This window comes from Schistocerca piceifrons, chromosome 5 (genome assembly GCF_021461385.2).
Source record: "Schistocerca piceifrons isolate TAMUIC-IGC-003096 chromosome 5, iqSchPice1.1, whole genome shotgun sequence".
Classification (NCBI taxonomy): Eukaryota; Metazoa; Arthropoda; class Insecta; order Orthoptera; family Acrididae; genus Schistocerca; species Schistocerca piceifrons.
Genome location: NC_060142.1, coordinates 447011147 through 447027785, shown reverse-complemented (window position 1 = coordinate 447027785; position 16639 = coordinate 447011147).

The following is a 16639-nucleotide window of genomic DNA, read 5'->3' as shown; positions in this document are numbered from 1 at the left end:
TCTTTCCTGCCACATGTGGGAAGCCATTCACCAGAAACAGTACTCATCGTTGGCAAGCACAAAGTAAAAGTGATTTTTCGCCCTGTACCGAAGGCAGCAGTAATTTCGGGTTCCGTTATAGATGATTTGGTGCTATGGAAGCCTGGGGTTTACAAGATCTCCTCCGAGCGTGGTCTTTATCGTCGGACAACTTTTACAGTCCATGAAAGATGCGGGGAACACCCCAAGTACATCCGGCTCTGGTAGCACAATAAATCGGCTGTGCCAGAAAACTGTATTGATTGATACTGGCCACTCTATCTTGTACGAAAACTTCGAAATCGTAGCGTCGACTTCATCCTCTTGTGACTCGGTGAAAGAAGCTGTTCAAATTCGTTTGTCGACGAATTTAATTAATAGAGGTAGCGGTTTCAGCTTGGACAACTAAGGGAATACCTCGCATTCTTTAATAAAATCACAAATACGACGTCGCCACAGAGCAGCTCACAGTGGTACATCGACTACCCAGCGTGAATCAACCGCCTAGCCATAGATCTAATTCATGCAAAATATGTATACTTCGTTGCCGCCGATGTACGTCTCTGATACCTACGTATCTGTGGCCGCATGCGAAATGGCGCGGTCCGTGATTTTAAGACGAAGCAGCGTGAGCTAAAGCGTCGATCATTTGTCTCACTCTGAAGATTGCTGAGAGGCATATGGCCGAAACGTTAGAAGAAGAAGAAGTGGAATTATTAACTAGCGAATTCTGTGTAGAATGTGACAGGTGCTCTTAGCGTCCGCTCGAGTTTGGGTTACGCAGTCTACATCTACGTCTATTCTCCACAAACCACCTGCGTGTGGCAAAGGGTGCTTGATACAGCACTGTCATTTTTCTTTTCCGGATTAAATACCGAATGGTGAGCGAGAGAACGATTTTAGATAAGTCTTCAGTAAGAGTACGAATCTCTCTGATTTTACCTTCATGGTAAACAATGCTAGTAGGGAAGACAGAAGAAAATGGTAAAGATAATATTAAACTGGAAGATGATGTTCAAGAGCAGGTTGATAACTTATTTGGGGATCACAGTCACTGACGACAATAAATGTATCACGGATATAAAGAGAAGAAAAGCCTTGGCATAGCAAGCTTTCCAAAATAAAAGGAATTTACTAACACACCATCACATAAGCCTAGAAAGTAGGAAAAAGTGTGCCAAAACTTTTGTCTGGAGTGTCTTAGCATACGGATATGATGCGTGGACTCTGGGAAAGGCAGAGAAAAAGAGACTGGAAGCAATGGAAATGTGGATATGTAGAAGAATGACGAAACCAACCTGGGTAGATAGAAAAAGTAATGAACAGGTGTTACGAGAAGTGAAGGAGAATAGAAGGCTGCTAAATTACATAGGAAGAAGAAAATCAAAACTTGTAGAGCACATAATGAGACACAACCAGTTCCTAAAGAATGTATTTGAAGGAAAAGTTTTTGGGAAGAAACCAAGATGCAGTCCAAGAGCAACATATTTTAATAACATCAAAGAAGCTTTGGGGATAAAATCGTATGAAGAATTGAAGAGGATGACAATGGAGAGAGGTACGTGGCTACATCGACAAGGCATAGCCTTTAGTTTATTACGATGATGATGTTTTCTCGAGTTATATGTAGGAGGGAGCAACATGTTGGCTCAGTCTTCTAGAATCTTATGCTCTCGGAATTTTAACAGTAAGCTACACCATGATCTGTATCGTATCTCTTGTATCTGAATGATCGTATTAGTGACACTTTCGTTCTTACTTACTCACGTATAGGTCGAATGAAGATTTTGTAGGGCTGCTTTGTGTCTCTACCGATACAAAGGATTCCTCAGGATCTCAGTCTGCCACATACCTTTCTTAAAATTAGTTCTATGTAGACGTTCCACATCAAATTAAAGCAAACACAGATATTTAACGGATGTGACTGATTACACAACTACCACACAGTCACCGAAAATAAACATGAATGGGTTATTCCGCCTGTTTACAAGCTGTGCCAAGAGCCCACTCAGGATTCTGTTACGCGAGCTCGATCCCACTTCTTGAGTGGAGGGCTGGGAGTTATCCCAATTACAACACCTTAACAACCACTTATGTCAACAACCAAATGAACGGCTAGAACCGGCAATCCAGTTGGGCCGCCAGGGCACACACTAATTGCATATATGCAAGGCTGAAGGATATATTTGTTTCACAGCGTTCTAAAGTTGCTATCATCCACACCTTCCAGACAAACGGACTTCAGTCCACTAATAACGGACATTTTCGTAACTGGTGAAGTATAATCTCCGTGGAGTCCCACGCTTACTACTGCGGCCCTAACAGAAATGGTAAATATCGGCAACAGCTCCCTTCAATTCACAACTGCCATGAGGCCCACCAAGGTCAACCAGCAGCCTCGTTAATCAACCCCAAATCTGCTGACCTGATCTGCGTAGCAATGAAATCCACATTAATACATAACAAGCAAAATCTGCAGCAACATCTTCCATGCCAACAGCTGGCTGGATAATCTGTGCAGCACTTAAAACCGACGAAAATTCGATCAACAACAGCAACAACTCAAATTAATTCAACAGATGCCCAGCTGATCTGTGCAGCACCTAAAACCATTGGTAAATTTAAAAAACAAACTGCTAAAAAGCTAACAAACACAATGGCTGCCCAGCTGATCTGTGCGGCACTAAAAACCACATGAAAATTTAAGCACAACCGCAACAATCCAAAAAAATACAACAACTACCAGCTGATGCTTGCAACGCTTTAAACCGTATTAACATCTGAAGTACAAAGACGCTAAGGACAACCGTCAAAGAATTCCCTCCAAGGAACGGAAAAGCCAGCACAGTAACCTAGAGGTGGTCCACAGCACAGCCCACCGAAGCACTCTCGCCAACAACCTTGCACCTCCGCGCCGCTGCCGGAGCTCCACATGTCTCCTGCCCCACGCAAGAGGTCACCGCCTGCTTATCGTGCGAATTACAGATTGAACCAGCTAAATCTCTAGCTGACCCGAGCCGACAGGCGGGAGATACACTCGCGGCAAGTGCCATACTCCACAGTTTGAGTTAAGAAAGGGGAGGAGGAAGGGCACCTCATGTTTTTTTCTAATTGTATAACGGATAGTTTTGAGATTTCGCGACAAATGGTTCTGGGAATACTCGCCACTAGTCAGTGTCCATTTCATTTTCTGACTGCATTCGGACTTACATGCCTGTCTGTTCTGTCTTTGTGGCAAGGCAGGATCCGAGTTCGGTTTGTGAAGCTCATTTTCTTCTAGGCGGTGAAGCCGTTAGCCGTTGCCCCCCCCCCTCCCCCCATATCTCTTTCTCTCTACCTCTCCTTTGTGCCCTCTCATGTACAGTACCTTACATTTGTTTATGTTGAGGGTCAATGCCAATCCCTGCACCAAACTTCGGTCTTCTGCAGATATTCGTGCAGTTCACTACAATTTTCTACCGATATAAGAAATTCATTGTGAACAGCCTCATGAAGCTCCGACGTTATTCTATAGATTATTTATATACACAAACGGAAAAAAAATCGCAGCAAACAAAATTGATTAATGCAGGGTAACGTAATTTCAGGAATACATCTGTCTGTGTAACATATGTAAGTGTGTAACACAGCAAGATCACAGGTTAACGAAAACATGAGCTAAGCCGTTACAAATGTGAAATGCTGATTCATTAGTAACTGATTTAACGCCATACGTTTGACTGCAAGCACGCATTGTGTTGTACAGTGCCGGATGCCAGTTTGTGGGGTGGAGTTCCATGCCTGCTGCACTTAGTCGATCAGTACAAGGTCGGTTAATGCTGTTTTTGGATTACGCCGTCCTATAATGTTCCTTATGTGCTCGACTGGATAAAGATCTGGTGATCGAACAAGCTAAGGCAATATGTTGACACTCTGTAGAACATGTTGGATTACAACAGAGGTAAGTGGGCCAGCGTTATCCTATTGGAAAACACCTACTGGAATGCTGTTCATGAAAGGCAGCACAACAGGACGAGTCAGCAGACTGACGTAGGATTTTGCAATCAAGATGCATGGGATAAATACGAGACTATAATTCCATACGTACGGCCAGTGTGTCTAGCACGCAGACAGGTCGGTAGCAGGCCCTTAGCTGGCCTCCTTCTAACAAAAACACGGCCTCACTGGCACCGAAGCAGAACCAGCTTTCATCAGGAAACACAACAGACCTCCACCCTGCTCTCCAGTAAGCTCTCGCTTGACACCACCGAAGTCGCAAATTGCAATGGCTTGGGGCTAGAGGAGTGCATGCTACAGGGCGTCTCCCTCAGACTGTCCTTGAAGTAACCGATTTGTAACAGTTTGTTGTGTCACTGTGGTGCCAACTGCTGCTCAGATTTCCGCTGCATATGCAGTACGATGCGCCAGAGCCATACGCCGAACATGATGGTCGTTCCTCCCGAGCCCGATCTTCTTGCGACCGTACATTCTCGTGACCACCGCTGCTAGCACAAAGAACTCCAGCTTCTCGTAGTCCTATTACATGACTTCTTTTGCACTCAGTAAGGCGTCTTTGTCGCCTTGAAGCAACTCTTGAGTAACATGAACTCACCACGTCCGATCTCAAAGGTAACTAACGTTCACTATCGTTACAGTGTGTATTTAAAGCAAACTTGATTTGCATCATCATAGTGGCTCAACTAGCGCCACTCTTACGCAACAGGCGCGAAACTTTAGTTTATCTTGCTCAACTCCTTCTTGGTTTTGCACTTTTTCCGCCAGTGTACACTGTGAACCGTAACGGTCCAATAACAGTGCGTTGGGGTATACGAGAAAATACTTTTACGTCGAGAGATTTTATCTTCTTGAAGAGTTACGTGCTACTTATATTTCCTGGGAACTGAGGAGACCACAGTGCCGTCTGACAATCCGTAAGCGACAATACGGAACGGTGTCAAACGCATTACGGAAGTCAGACAACACTTTGTCAGCCTGGTCGCTTTCTGTGGCTCGTCGACGATCAGCGCCAGCTGTATTTCACGAGATCGTTGTTGGCGTAATCCATGACGACTGTTACAGACGAGATTTTCGTGTATGCCAATGTTCCTACGGTCTGCTCCTCGAAGGAAGCGCTGCTCCAGGAGTCTCGTGGAGCGCGCGGCGGCGTGGGCGGCGGCGCCGACTCAGCGGTCGCGTCAGCGCGCCCCACCCGATGCTGGTGGGAAGACTCTGGTCTCTCTCCACGCCACGCACGCCACCAGTCCGACGGCCGGCACCAGCACGGGACTCCTGAGTTTGGACTCGGCGCTTTGCAGCACTCCCACACTCTAGCATTACCCTGGTTCACTGTCCGCCCTCATACGTTGCCAGGATCGAGCGTCCGTGGCCAGAGTCACACAGCTGCCAACATTAGCCTTGTTCACCTACTAAACGCGTTTTAAGCTCTCGATAAAGGCGTACTGTCACTGGATTTCAAAACGCACCTGGACGAGGAAATGGTGACATCACGGCGTAGAGCTCCACGATCCACTACACATCGGAGCGTGAAATGAAGAATCTAGCATGTCAGATTATTGCCTCTTGTCTCACGAGGCCTGTGAAATACGGCATCGTTTCACGAGCGGAAGATAGGAGCCGTCGTATTGTGCAGCGTTAAACATCGCATTTGGCGAGTTTTCTGTCTCGTAGAGTAATTCGTATAAATACAAGCAGTTTCAGAGCATCAGAAAATTGATGATCTCTCGAAAACGCGTCGTTTTAGCTACGATTTGCTATGATAAATTGATAGGAAACTATATACCTGTAGTTGATGCTTTTAGTGTTATAACTTGTGTGCTACGAAAGTATAACGCTTAAATGCTACGGCACAATAATGATTATGGTTCAAATGGCTCTGAGCACTACGGCACTTAACTTCTAAGGTCATCAGTCCCCTAGAACTTAGAACTACTTAAACCTAACTAACCTAAGAACATCACACACATCCATGCCCGATGCAGGATTCGAACCTGCGCGCCTGGAACCACTCGGCCACCCCGGCCGGCAATAATGATTGTCACAAGCGCGTCTTTCTAGTACAATTTGCATATTAGATAATCGCATTTGTAGCTGCAGTCTTTGAGCAGTGTACATCATATACGAAGATTCGATGTCAATGTTGAAGCTGTAGCGCAGTGGATACAGTTCGGGATTCAGCACTGAGGCTGGAGAAGTAGCAGGTTCTCGTTCTCACATTTACAAAATTTCTTTCACCTGTTTTTCTAAGAGATACTGGGTTTTTCTTTTTCTTTTAGTAGAATTTTTGTCTCAAAAATCTATGTTATTTGTTATAAACAATTATCTGCTGCAATTCTTGTTGCAAGGGTGAACGATTGTAATGTTCCTCCGTGACCAGGAATGTTATCGTGACTGACAATCTCTATCTGTAAGCAAACATAAGTTACACTGTGGAAGATTTTGCTATTATGTCTCTGTAAAGTATATGTACCTATCTCTGGGTTAGCTTGCCAGTAAAAATCATTTCAGTGACGATGAGCTATTTCGAAAAAAATCTCCTCTTCCGTTCGAATGAAGTTACGGAACGATTCTCAACTTTGAAATCTATCCAATGATGCACGTTGTTTTAGAGTTTTGGTATTAAATGCAACTTCAAGAATATGGATATTACGCTGGCGAAGACTGACATTAGACGCTGTACCTTTGCCATAATCAATTTAAAATCAATGGTATGAAAATTCGACTGAATTAACGAATAACTTCTACTAGGATGTATCTCAGATACTTACTTTCCGTGTCCGGGACTAGACTTCAGACTTCCAAAAATCAGCAGCCAATATTGCCTTGTCATTTGCCTCCCATAAGTCACTCATTGTGCAGGGCTGGTCTAAATATGGACAGATAAGCAGGCGTTGAGGATCTTGGACAGAACCACACAGACAGAGAGTGTTCTCATTCTCTTTTAGGAAACCCAATTGCTACAGGTTTGTCTTGCACTTTGGCACTTCTACCCTCATACGGTTTAGGGTTCTCCAGACTATGTATGGTAGGTTTCCACCAGGCGCCAGTTCTTCTTTTACATCTTTAAGGGGGTTTCTCAGGTCTATTTCCCACCTTTTCAAACGATTCTCTGCAGCCGACCCTTCCAGGGCTCGGGTACGTGACAGGTAACTCTTCCTCGAACAAAGCCGTCGGTCAGCGGGCTGGTGTCCACATAAAGGGTGACGCATGTCCTTTTCTTGCTTGGTTTTTTCGGCTTCGGATGCGATGTCACTTCGTATGTTGGGCAGAGCGATCCCCATGATTAAGTACATCTTGTGCACTGGGGCTGGCCTCAAGCATCTGGTAACAATCCGTGTCATTTCATTCACCGCGACATCAACTTTTCTGGCGTGTGTTGATGCAGACCATACTGGAGCGGCGTATTCCGCGGCTGACACACAGAGAACAAGGGTTGAAGTTCTCAGGACTTTTGAGTTTGCACCCCAGGATTCGCTGGTTAGTTTCCTGATGATGTTGTTTCTAGTTGAGACTTTTTCCCTTGTGGCATTACAATGATGTTTATAGGTCAGTCTGCGATCCAATGTGACACCAAGATATTTGGGCGTTTTACCATGTTCGAGACGTTCACCTATCCATATTACATTTAATTTGCGATTTGCCTCCCTGTTCTTTAAATGGAATGCACAGACCTGCGTCTTGGAAGGGTTCGGCCTTATGTGGTTTGCCTCATAATACTGGGAGAGGGCTTCCAAGGTACTGGTTAATTTCTCCTCTACATCCATAAAATTGTTACCTTGGGCTGCAACTGCAGTGTCATCGGCATACATAAATTGGCGCGTGATGTTTGGCACTGGTTGGTCATTTGTATATATATTATACAGAGCTGGGGCGAGGACGCTTCCCTGAGGTAGGCCATTCCTCTGATTTCTCCACCTGCTCTTCTTGCCCTGGAGACAGACGAAAAATCTCCTATTATGCAGGAAAGTACCTATCAGTGATGTTAAATGGTAATCTCTTGTAACATTATATACTTTCCTAAGGAGCCTCCGATGGTTTACAGTATCATAAGCTGCTGAAAGGTCTATGAATGCCACTCCCGTGATCTCTTTCCTCTCAGACCCATCCTCGATATGTTGGGTCAGATTCAGGACTTGACCGCAGCACGATTTGCCTAGTCGGAAACCTGCCTGCTGTGGGATGATCTGGTGTTCCAAGACCATTTCTATGCGACTGAGCGTCAGGCGTTCCAAGATCTTAGAACAGTGACATAAAAGAGACACAGGTCGGAAGTTTTTTGGATCATCAGAGTCCTTTCCTGGTTTCAGAAGTGCAACCACTCGTGCTTTCCTCCACATCTTTGGAATATGGAGCCTTTCTACACATGTGTTTATCACATCTAGCAGCCACTGTAGGGTATTACTGCCAAAGTTTTTGATTTGCTCGACTCTAAGTTCATCGATACCAGGAGCTCTGTTAGTCTTCAAGCTGGAAATGGCTGCTGTAAGTTCTGACACTGTAAATGGTGCCTTGAGGATTTTCCTCTGCCTGATCACGTGCTAATGGTTCCTGGTACTTTCTGCCGTGGGTTTTGCCATTCATAAGGAGTGTAGTGGCGACTTGGTGTGATGTGACGTTAGTAAATTTATCGTTTGACTTTGTGGCGTCACCGTTAAGGTTCTTCAACATTTTCCAAGCCCGCCTACTGTTCACTTTCATGTCCAGGTTCTCCACGAGGTCACACCATTTGGCTTTGCTGTTCTCAGCTATGACTGACATGAGTTCATCGCCTGCTAGTGGAGTCTCATCATTAAATGGGTCGTTATCGAAGAGCTTCTGGTATCTTTCCAATAGTGGCTTTGCGTCCTCAGACAGTCCCATAATATACTATGTTCTGCATCCTCGCGGTATTGTTTCCCCTAGACACCTTCTGAACGAGTTTGACAAAAGAGTCGTACATCTCAGGTTGTGGGGGGATTTTTGTTATTTCTACATCAATAAGCTCCCTAAATTTCTTCCAATTGGCCTTTTTAAAATTGAACCATCTTTTGAAAGGAACTTGTTCAGGCTTAACAACTGCATTGACCGTGCAAATTATGGGCCGATGCTGCGTATGGGGAATTGGCTCCCCAATCAGTTTTCCACACTGGCCAGCGAGTTTCTTGCTAACAAAGATGTTATCGGGATTGTACCCTTTCTTCCATCTGCCACTATTAAAGGAGCTTGGCAGTTTCGGGTCATGTATGAGCAGTAGATCGTGTACCTCAGACCAGGTCTCTAGTTCCACTCCGCTGCTGTTAGTTTCTTTATAGCCCCATGTAGTGCTCTGACAGTTGAAATCGCCCAATACAAAATTAAAGTCTTGGTAGCTGAAATTGCCAGGATCAGTGAAGACAAAATCCGATTCTGGGGGTTTGTACACAGAGGTAACGTTATATTGCAGAGTTCGAACGGTTAATATCTCAATGTTTTGCCTGTCGGTCAGTGAGGCAGAAGTGACTCTAATTTCTGGCCTGGCGAAGATGGCACTACCGTACCGTTCATGTGGTCTCTCCAAGATAATCTTCATTCCATCTATTTTGGGTGTGGGTCTTGTACTGCCCCGATGAGTTTCTTGAATCAGGAGGAAGTCACATTGATATTCTTTACACGAGTCAGACAATAAAACTTCTTTGTCTCTCGATATTCCTTCAATGTTTATCGACATTATCACAAGTGGCCTTAGAAAAGACCGTTTAGGTAAGGTCTTATTGGTCTTCATTTTCTCAGAAGTCCGTTCCGGTTGTTGAAGGATTAGCCGCTGATAGATCAACGTTGCCCGGGGTGCGCCCGACTGCGGTTCTCGTTTGTGTCTTGCTCTCGCAATCTTCGGGGAGGCTCCTCAGATCGCTGTACAGCATTATGTAATGTTTCTCTACCGGCAGTTCACTGTTCAGGTCATCGACGAGTCAAGAAACTTCTTCGCGATTTTCTCCACTCTTCTTCTACAATCGCTGTCGGAATTAACGCAGCTATTTTACGGGAGTCCGTTTTTGTAAACAAACTGTGTGGTCTGCGTCGAATCCTGCCTAGTCGTCAAAGATGGGGGGTCAAGGAAACCTGCTTTCTCGGCTAGCTAGACAAAGAATTCAAACAAATCGTATTAATGAGTTTTATTACGAAAAGTAAAGATTACAACACTTAACTTTGTCGCTATACAGATGTGTCGCAAGCAAAGGGCGACATAAACAATAAGCAAGTTTCTTCAGTGTATGCAACTCCTAATACACGCGAACTAATACAGTTGACACTTCTACTCGGGTCGCTAGTCTTGATACTTCTGTAGAATTGGGCCGCCGCCAATCGGGCGCAGCGCTTACGTTCTCTTCGCATAGAGGCCGCTGCTGTCGCGTTGTCATGCTGGAGGGGGGTCGGTCACCGTGCAATTGGCTGCCGTCTTCTCGCAGCCATCTCTGCTCTCTCGATCCCGACAGGTGCGCCGGCGCTTGACTTTACGCCATAACATCCTGCGAGACAAAAAAAAAGCTGGCAACATCCACTGAATATCGCTGAGCGCGCAAATGAGGTTAACTACCTCGTCCCGTGTGCCGACGGCGCTGTCTCTCGTGAGGTCCCATATCCCGTCCGCGCCCCCTGTGAGGACAGATGTAAACATCCATTCGCTTTTTAACAAGGTGGCATATCATATTCCACTGCTGTCGGACATTATCACCATCACAGACATCATCATCCTCATCATCATCACAACAAAAACAATGACAACCATTTGGCTTCTTACACTCAGTAAATGCCGCCTCCAGTTTTTCCGTATAGTTTACAGATAATGCTGTCTCAACCACTTAATGACTTGTTTTTACTTACTACATTTTTTCATGAAACTACATGTGGTATAATTCAACTGAACTCGCGGCTCTCTTCAGAAATCCGAGACCGACTGCAACCATACTATTCCAGATCGATTGCTTTGAATGAAAACTACAATTCCAAATAATAACAGTTTTTGCTGGAATAACATAAGAGACACTTTCTTCCATTACATAAAATTTTGTGAAATTATCCGTCAATTTCTATATCGATCTTTTTGCATATACAGATCACTCAATGAGTGGGCCAGCCACAACTCCAAAAATCCATTTGTGTAAATAAATAACTGCAAGAGTTGACGTCAGAAGATCTGTTGATATCCTATTGGACCACAAGTAGTTTTGTGACTAAAAAAGTCACATCCTCAGGTGCTAAACAGTTGAATTAAAGACGATGCAAAACACCTACGTAAGCTAAACTAGTTATGGACGACAAAATTTTAATTACATTATAAAAAACGAAAGAAAGACCACGGACATTTTAGGCATGGATGTCGTCCGTTAATACAACATAGGTGTCCGCTGTCCTCAGGCTGATCACAGCATAAAATCGTCAAAAAAACTTTTGGACTACGTGCAAGATGCAGCCTAGAACAAACAGGGTGCTAAGAACCCAATGAAATTGCAAAAGAATCCAGGCGATGAAGAATTATACTCGAGGGAAGTTGGACGTGTATTAAGAATCCCCAATAATAAATGATATTTACACAAGCGGTGGTTAGAGGGGGTTCATATGGCGGCCCAGCACGCAGATTAGCACGTACTGACAATTCGGGAGTAGTATACGGAAATAGCGGAAACATGAGGCCAGATCGTAGCCTCGATAATCATAAGACGCGGTATAGCGCCAGTGTATTCTTAATAAAAATAAATATAAAATACTTGTAAGATTTTCCAATGCTCTTTTGAAAGTAGGCAGCCGCCTATGAGTCCCGCCAATTTCTTACGCTGCTCTGCAGCTCGTTGTCTGCGCCAAAATTCTCTCACAGCCAGCTGTTCATGGTAGCGGAGAGATTAAAACCAGTCGAGGCCAAGTTGAATTCAGCTGAATTCAGAAAATGCTGGGTACGACCTCTGTTCTTGATAGAGAATGGTTTCTACACTTCAAGAATGGTGATTTTGACGTCTGAGACCGGCATGGCGGTGGAAGAGAGAAGGTTTTCGTACGCACAGAAACCGATGGGAACAGTCACAGGATATCGTCGTCGAAAGCAGTTGATGTGTTTGATCTGATCACAGAAAGCCAAACGGCCACAGTACAGCGATACACGTGAGAAGGTGACTTTGCAGCGTGACAGTGCTCGACCTCACGTCACAAAACTCGCCAAATCATACTTGTAAACGTTGAAAGGTGAAGTCTTACCCCACCCGACATATTCTCCAGACATTGCTGCCTCTGACTACCACCTTTTTCGATCAATAGCACGCGGCCTTGAGGCCCTCACCTACAGCGTATGAACAGGTGCAAATCTGTATCGCTTCATGGATCTCCTCAAACGACGCCCATTTATTCCGCCGCGGGATTCGTATGCCACCCGGAAGATTTGAGATAGTAGCGACCGGTGATGGTCAATATTTGGAATCATAAATTTTTTATAAGTTTTTCACAATAAAGCCTCTAGCTTGGGGGGAAAGGGCGGAAGCGACGTTGTAGACCCAATACCCGCACCGTGCACAACCGCAAAATGGCTGAAAACAATCTGGCGCTGTAATTATAAAATCATCACAGTGATATTTAATTTTTTACGCCGATAAGTGCTGTAATGAATTTGAGTTTCGATTTTTGTTTCCATCCTCCAGAATTCGAGATGTTGGGCGCATTATCAGCCGCGCAGAGTGGCCCGCCGCAGGTTCGAGTCCTCCCTTGGTCACGGGTGTGTGTGTTGTTTTTAGCTTAAGTTAAAGTTAGTTAAGTAAGTCTAGGGACCGATTACACCAGTTTGGTTACTTAGGAATTTACACACATTTGAACATCTGATGAATTACTTCCTAGGATTTTTCTTCCGCCTAGTTCCAGTTCTTCCGTTTCAGATATGCTACTAATTACAGCCTCAGCTAGAGGTGGACATGGGACGCGATAGAGACATGTCGGTAAGGAGCTGCCGACCCTGACTTGCAGCGCGTCCTTGGGGCAGCAGCAGCCTCTCCCCGTTATTCCAGTTACAAAAGGGGACTTCAAAAGTAAGCTAATCGTTATGACAAATCAAGCAACGTTCACTGAATGCTGCACTACGCATCGAAGTGACACCGATAGACAACGCTATTCTTCAGCATTGTCACCAAGTCCCTGTAAACAGGTCTTCCTTCAATCCGACCTGGTACGGATCCCAAACACTCGAGCAGTACTCAAGAATAGATCACACCAGCGTCCTATATGCGGTCTCCTTTATACAGCGTGTTACAAAAAGGTACGGCCAAACTTTCAGGAAACATTCCTCAAACACAAATAAAGAAAAGATGTTATGTGGACATGTGTCCGGAAACGCTTTATTTCCATGTTAGAGCTCATTTTAGTTTCGTCAGTATGTACTGTACTTCCTCGATTCACCGCCAGTTGGCCCAATTGAAGGAAGGTAATGTTGACTTCGGTGCTTGTGTTGACATGCGACTCATTGCTCTACAGTACTAGCATCAAGCACATCAGTACGTAGCATCAACAGGTTAGTGTTCATCACGAGAGTGGTTTTGCAGTCAGTGCAATGTTTACAAATGCGGAGTTGGCAGATGCCCATTTGATGTATGGATTAGCACGGGGCAATAGCCGTGGTGCGGTACGTTTGTATCGAGACAGATTTCCAGAACGAAGGTGTCCCGACAGGAAGACGTTCGAAGCAATTGATCGGCGTCTTAGGGAGCACGGAACATTCCAGCCTATGACTCGCGACTGGGGAAGACCTAGAACGACGAGGACACCTGCAGTGGACGAGGCAATTCTTCGTGCAGTTGCGATAACCCTAATGTCAGCGTCAGAGAAGTTGCTGCTGTATAAGGTAACGTTGACCACGTCACTGTATGGAGAGTGCTACGGGAGAATCAGTTGTTTCCGTACCATGTACAGCGTGTGCAGGCACTATCAGCAGATGATTGGCCTCCACGGGTACACTTCTGCGAATGGTTCATCCAACAATGGGTCAATCCTCATTTCAGTGCAAATGTTCTCTTTACGGATAAGGCTTCATTTAAACGTAATCAAATTGTAAATTTTCACAATCAACATGTGTGGGCTGACGAGAATCTGCACGCAATTGTGCAACCACGTCATCAACACAGATTTTCTGTGAACGTTTGGGCAGGCATTGTTGGTGATGTCTTGATTGGGCTTCATGTTCTTCCACCTACTCTCAATGGAGCACGTTATCATGATTTCACACGGGATACTCTACTTGTGCTGCTAGAACATGTGCCTTTACAAGTACGACACAACATGTGGTTCATGCACGATGGAGCTCCTGCACATTTCAGTCGAAGTGTTCGTACGCTTCTCAACAACAGATTCGGTGACCGATGGATTGGTAGAGGCGGACCAATTCCATGGCCTCCACGCTCTCCTGACCTTAACCCTCTTGACTTTCATTTATGGGGGCATTTGAAAGCTCTTGTCTACGCAACCCCGGTACCAAATGTAGAGACTCTTCGTTCTCGTATTGTGGACGGCTGTGATACAATACGCCATTCTCCAGGGCTGCATCAGCACATCAGGGATTCCATGCAACGGAGGGTGGATGCATGTATCCTCCATAAGGGGGGACATTTTGAGCATTTCCTGTAACAAAGTGTTTGAAGTCACGCTGGTACGTTCTGTTGCTGTGTGTTTCCATTCCATGATTGATGTGATTTGAAGAGAAGTAATAAAATGAGCTCTAACATGGAAAGTAAGCGTTTCCGGACACATGTCCACGTAACATATTTTCTTTCTTTGTGTGTGAGGAATGTTTCCTGAAAGTTTGGCCGCACCTTTTTGTAACACCCTGTATGTGAACCACATTTTCTCAGAATTCTCCCAATAAACCGAAGTCGACCATTCGACTGCCGTACCACTGTTCTCACATGCTCGTTTCATTTCCTGTCGCTTTGCAATGTTACATCCAGATATTTAAATGACTTCACCGTGTGCTGCAACTTTGGAGTATTTTCGATTTGCCACGCCATTTCACTCGCGCACTGCGATGCACCTCCTATTCGTACCGCAGCGGAATTGCGTCTGCACTATGCAGGATACCCACAACAATCTCTTTTGACAACGCCCCACTCATGTTGCGCAACTATCTTAGCCTAGGACGACGTGCGTAACTTCCTTTCTGAAGTCTCCGTTCCTTGGAAATCTAATACTCCACTTTCGAACTGTACGCAGTAAATTAGATCTACAAACCTACAAAGAGCAGCACATACCAATGAGGGCTAAATTCTCGGGAGAGGTTCCTTTTCTTCTGGCTGCTCTGATGCGGTCCGCTGCGAATTCTTCTCCTGCACCAACCTTTTCATCTCCAGTCTCTGTTAATCCATTGCTGACATGAGACAGCTGCTGGTCAAATATTTAACAATGAAATTCTCCAAACAGCAGTGCAAAAAAAATGTGTATGAATTCCTAAGTTACCACACTGCTGAGGTCATCGGTCCGTTGACTTACACACTACTTAAACTAACTTATACTAAGAACAACATACACAGCCATGCGCGAGGGATGACTCAAACCTCTGGCGGGCAGCCGCGCAATCCGTGACATGGCGCCTCAAACCGTGCAGCCACTCCGCGCCGCACAGCCGTGCAACTGAGATGTTATTTTATTTTATTTTCGCTGCCAATTTCGGCAGTTCGTTATGCCATCTTCAAGTCGAATACCTCTAAAATTAATAGGTATTTCCATACTGGAGCCATATGTTTCGGGATATCGTGAATTCGTACCTCAAGTGCTTCCTTCGAAGACTTGACAGCAACTTAGCACACCTACAGTCAAGTATTTCAAGGAAGCACTTGAGCTGCGAACTAAGGATATCCAGAAACATATGGCTCAAGTATGGAAATACCGATTATTTTTAGAGGTGCATATGGGACATAAAGATGGCATAACGAATTGCGGAAAATGGTAGCGAAAATAAAATAACATCTTTATTTCATGGCTATTTGGCGGATTTCACTGTTAAATAAAAAAAAAATTTCCTCTCCATGTACACTTGTTACCTACGTCCTCAGTTATTTTTCATGTTTCTTCCAATCTCTGTTCTCGCATATGGTTTCTGCCCCCTGCAGCTCCCCTAGTACCGAGGACAGAGCCGTTAGAGTTGGATATATCAAGAATGAAGAAGAAAAGATTCGGTAATGAGTTTCAGCTGAAGCATCAGTGAAAACTTTCGGACCACATCCTGCCACGCTAAGCTTTGCTCACTGCACTTCCTCCTTTATGGAGATGTTGTAACGCTTCTCATGACACTTTTCTGAAAGAAGACTGCTTAAAGCCAGTGACAATCTCGCTCCTACCGACCTCGTGGTGTATGGCACTCATCAAACTGATATCAATATCCCTTCGGCAGATATAACAATGGCAAAATACCAAACTTCGTGAAGAACACTGATAAGGTCATTAACTTCTAAACGATTGCATTAACATGAAGGAAAAGGTCACAGGTGTAATGTGCATCTGAAAATAGGTTGTCATTTGACATATCGTTTGTAGATCGATCTCATGTTCACAACACTGTGTTCAAATATTTGCATATATGCTGCGGTTTCGAACGAAGTTTTTAGTTTGTTATATAACGCTTGCATAGTTTCATTCTGTTTTCGAA